Source organism: Triticum dicoccoides, chromosome 3B (genome assembly GCF_002162155.2).
Source record: "Triticum dicoccoides isolate Atlit2015 ecotype Zavitan chromosome 3B, WEW_v2.0, whole genome shotgun sequence".
Lineage (NCBI taxonomy): Eukaryota > Viridiplantae > Streptophyta > Magnoliopsida > Poales > Poaceae > Triticum > Triticum dicoccoides.
The window spans coordinates 3,034,926-3,039,754 of record NC_041385.1 but is presented as its reverse complement, the minus strand read 5'-3'; the positions used below and the strand labels follow the sequence as shown (position 1 = coordinate 3,039,754).

At 53.0% G+C, this 4,829-nt stretch overlaps 2 pseudogenes; both read right to left on the bottom strand.

The window, feature by feature from the left end:
• Positions 1–311: 311 nt before the first annotated feature.
• LOC119282835 lies at positions 312–2,476 on the bottom strand (annotated as a pseudogene).
• Positions 2,477–3,224: 748 nt separating this feature from the next.
• The window catches only part of LOC119282833, a 14,579-nt pseudogene continuing 12,974 nt past the window's right edge, over positions 3,225–4,829 (bottom strand).

Below are 4,829 nucleotides of genomic sequence, written 5' to 3'. Positions count from 1 at the left end.
CCGATTTCAGCTCGCTCCTGGCTCGGCCTCATCGGCGACACCACGTCTGGCTGCCGTGCGTCGCGCCCTCGCTGATCCACAAAATTGACTGACTCAACTGTAAAAATCAGGCAACTGAGGCTTATCAAATGCATTTTTTTTTTCGAAAAGGGGAAACACTCCGGCCTCTGCATCATCATGATGCACACAGCCAATTATCAAATGCATATGGATATTAATTGAAGACGGGAGGGGAACAAGATACAGTTTATGTGGGTTCAGCCTTCATCAAGAATACAAAGAAGCGAAAATGGTGCTAATACACGTGAGAACTATATACCATCATCTCCCTGCCTGACTGCTGATGCCTGTCCTTGTGCAGATAACAGATCCTTCTCGTTTTTGATAGTTCTCTCACAATAAAGTTGGTAGAAGTGTTCTGCCATGAGCCACAGGATGGTCGTCAGCTCGCCGCCACTGTTGAGCTTCTAGGCATGGGCCTTCCTGCTGCATTTGTTGCTCGCGTAGAAAAGGATATTCGTCCACACATCAAGGACAAGTTTCACCGAGTCGGCCGTGCCATCCTCCTGCATCGTTAGCAGCTGCTTTGCAAGCTTGGCTACATAGGGGAGACGAGGAGCATCATGGCTGAAGCCTTTGCTCTCATACTGGTCATACAGGATCTTTGCGAGCTCCTCTCTGTCAGCGACCCTGGCCTTTGAACCAGGGTCGTCGTGAAGGCGGAACAGATTCTTGAGCTTAGCACAGATGCCCATGCTTTGATGCCTAGCAGGGGTAGGAATGTTGACCAGGCTTTCGCAGGTTCGCTGGTAGAGCCTGTTCTGGGAGAGTCCTGGCAGCATGTCCGGCTGTTGCACGAGGAGGAACATCATGTAGTTGGAGATTACCCGGATTGCCTCGACGTCGAGAGACGCCTCCTCGTCCTCGCCCCGGTCACTCTTGGCCAGGAACACGTCGGTGCCGAGGTGCCAGATGATGATGCACTCCTGGAACTCGACACCGAGCGAATCCTTGCGAAGCCCTTGCGAAGCCCTTGCCGAGGTGCCGAGGTGCCGTGGGGCATCGAGATGCCGTGGAGCAAGCCCTTGCGAAGCAGCGGCTCCTCGCCCCACCTCTTCCTGAGCATGCCTAGTGAGTTGATCCCATCCCCATCCATGTACAATTTGAGCATATGTTGAGCGACACGATCTTTGACATGGCTGGGCATCTCGATGCCCCACGAGTAATGCTCCCTGTTCCACCACTCGCTGAGCCCCATCCCCACTGTCCTGGCGAACCTGCCGAGCAGAGGCGTGGTAAACAATGCACTACCTGCAGAGCGTGTGCACAAGTGCAGCATGTTGTACTGCCCCATGGTGCGTGACCACCTTCTTGATCTGTACCGGCTTCCTCCTCCGATCCTCACAAGGTGGTGAAGATATGCAACAAGGCGCCTAAGCCGATCCCACCTCTCGTTGCACAGAGCCGCGTACCGAAGCCATCGCCATCTGGTGGTGCTCAGGAAGGCGAACGTCCACGAGGAGCCTAGCGCGTTCAGCAGCGACGTCGTCTCCATGAAGAATGCGCCGCCGTACAGGACGTAGGTGATGTTCACGTCAGCCCCACGGTGGGCGTGCTTGCCAACGAGCTTGAACAAGAGCAGCGAGGCGACAATGGCGAACGGCGAGATGAGACGTACCGAGTAGCCGAACCACGTGTGAATGACGGGCGCCTTGGTGTAGAGCATGTCGTACATGAGAGACAGCTCGGTTTCCATCAGCCGCCATAGCTTGACCCCGGCCACCATCTCGGTGGCGCCTTCTTGTCCTTCCGCTGCGTCGTCTTCGATCACCGGGTAATCCACTATGGCGCGCTTGCAGATGTGGAACAACGAGTGCGCTCGTCGCACCAGGGACTCCTCGTCCAATACCGCATCCTTGAACACTCTGTCTTGAGAATGGAAATGCCGGTGCATCGCGGGTGGTTGCTTCCTGACGGAGCCGCGGATGGTGTCCAGGTTGCCGCGCATGAGCGCCCATGTCTTCTCGCCGTACTTGACGGCGCCGACGGCGAACATCAAGGCGGAGGCAAGCCGGAGCAAAGCCCCCTCGTCCGCGACGTGCTCGTAGAGCACGTACACGGCTCCCAAGACCTGGAGGATGGCGTGCAGCAGGTGGCGCTTCCAGAGCTTGCTGTCCTCCAGAGAGTAGGCGGTGATGTTGTCGGGGCCTCCCAGGTGCAGCAGCAAGAACGGAGCCCAGAAGGCCACGATCGGGTGATCACGCGGCGCGCCCTTGAGGGAGAGGTGGCCGAGTGCGTAGGTCGCCGTGTAGTCGGACAGCTGGTACGCCAGCCAGAGCAGGAACCGGAGCACAGGGTGCGCTCCACGCCGGCGGATCCCGGCGAAGAGGAAGAGGGTGACTTGGAGAACGAGGCTGAGGAGCACCAGGATTTGGATGGACCAATTGTTCCACAGGTCCCGCGGCCAAGCAGCCATTTCGAGAGGAACGAGACGAGCTCGTTGCCCACTCGACTCCCAACTAACATGTACTCCAGTAGTCCAGCTAGATGGGATATACTAGTATGCGAATCAACCTGTGGTTGAGATGGTTAGGTGGACAAGGGTATTCTTAACTCATCAGGGTTCAAATCCTGATGCTCGCATTATTCCTGAATTTATTTCAGGATTTTCGGCGATGCGCTTTCGGTGGGAGGAGACGTTCCTGTTAACGACGAGGCGCCTACGGTGACTTCGTAAATCTCAAGATGATATGCTGACTCAATCTCTCGAAGGTGCTCATAAAAAAAGATGAAAAATACTAGTATGATAACTCCATGTGGCATATACGTTTGATTCCGTGTATGATGCATGCAAGTGCAACCATGCACGTTCTCGACCATGTGAGGACATCGCACACCAAACCAATGGGCATGCCCAAAGTCCAGAAAAGTTTTTTTTTTGGAAAAACTTTCAATCTATTGATCATCAATCATGATAGTACAAACGGCTAGAAATGATGAGTAAATAGCATAAAACTACTACTTTACAGGCTAAGGTTCTAAAAATCTACCAAATATTATTTTTTCGCTGATAACTACCAAGTCAGGGGTTGGCTGTTTCAAAAAACCCAAAATGCTCGTCACTAGCAGTTTAAACCGTATTCTGACGAGTCGGACCCACTCTTAAACATTCCGTTTGTTTGACTGTTTTCTTTGACCGTTATCTTACATATGGGACCCACATGTCAGATCCTTCTTCTTCCTCTTATCTTTTTCTTCCCTCCCTTCTTCTCCTGACCAAGGCCCGATCTCCACCACCTCCGCCACCCCGCCACACGCCAAGCCAGGGCTGACTCCGGGAAGGAGCGCCGCGCGAGGAGCAGCCGGCACCCAGGAGCACGGGCCTCCGCCAACCACGCGCCATGGCCAGGGGGCAGGGACTCCGGCCGCCGCGCCCAGGGGCATGGGCTGCCGCCAGCCGAACGCCATGGCCAGAGGCTCGGGCCGCCACGCCCTAGAAAGAGGGAGAGGGAGAGGACGCACGGCAGGGAGCTCACGGCGGCTGCAGGCGCCTGCCGGCAGGGAGGCGGCAGCCGGCACACACGCGGGAAGGAAGCTCCGCGGCGGAGCGCACTCGACGGGCGACAGACGACAAGAGGGAGATGTGTGGCGGCGCTGGAAGGGAGCTCTGCTGCTATGCGCACCGGACGCCACGACGGGAGGGAGCTCCGCGGCGAGCAGAGCGGCGGGTGTGCGCTCCTGTCGATCTTGAGCACGGGAGGGACCCGATGGCTTTTTTCAATTTGTTTGGAGGACCTGGTTGCTTTTCTAAGTTTGCAGGGACACTGACATATGGGCCCTATATGTCATTTAACGGTCAAACAAACAGTCAAACAATCAGTTTTCTTACATGTGGGCCCCAACTGTCATAATCAAGATCAATAATAAAGCATTGGACAATTTGAGTTTTTTGAAACAGCCAACCCCTGACTTGGTAGTTATCAACGAAAAATTAAAATTTGGTAGTTTTTTGGAACCTTAGCCTGTAAAGTAGTAGCTTTATGCTATTTACTCAGAAATGATAGAAATTACATTCAGATCCATACACCATCTAGCGACAACTACAAGCACTGAAGCGAGCCGAAGGCGCGGTGCCCTCATCGCCTATCCCTCCCTCGATTCGAGCAAAACTTGTTGTAGTTAGAAGGAGTTTGGTAGGTTGCATTATTTTTGGCATATTTGCATATGTAACTAATTTTTTTTAGTGGAAGCATATGCAACTGAGTTGGGCACAAGTAAAAAACCATTTTCTTCATATAGTTTGTTTTGACTGCATCCCTTCTAGCCTGGTTGAGCAGAAACACACACATGATGTTTGGTTTCAAGTCTGTTTCTAGATAGATGCAAAGTGTTAAGTTTGTCAAGCCCAAGAGTCCAGAAGTTGACAAGTAGAAGAGGAATGAAGCTAAAGTACATCGCAAGAGGATCAAGCCAACTTTTGTTATGTTGCTATCCAAGTATGCCAACCAGTCGTCTGGTTCTAGCTCTAACCGGCCATCAGACTTGAAGCGACCAAGGTCACCGTCAGCGGATATGTTCAGTCGGTATATGAAGCCGGCTGGGCCAATGACGTCGTTTCCAGAAGAACAACGATATTCTGTTTGGGGTCGACTTGACTACTCATATAATGGCCAACTGAACATCGATAACTATCAATCGGCTGGTCAAAATATGCGATAGAGTGGATATTATCTGAGTGTGAGAATGCGCCCGGGTGGGAACTATCTAAGTGAAAAAATATGGCTGGGTAGATTCCATCGGAGTGAATCCCATCCGACTGAGTTCCATTC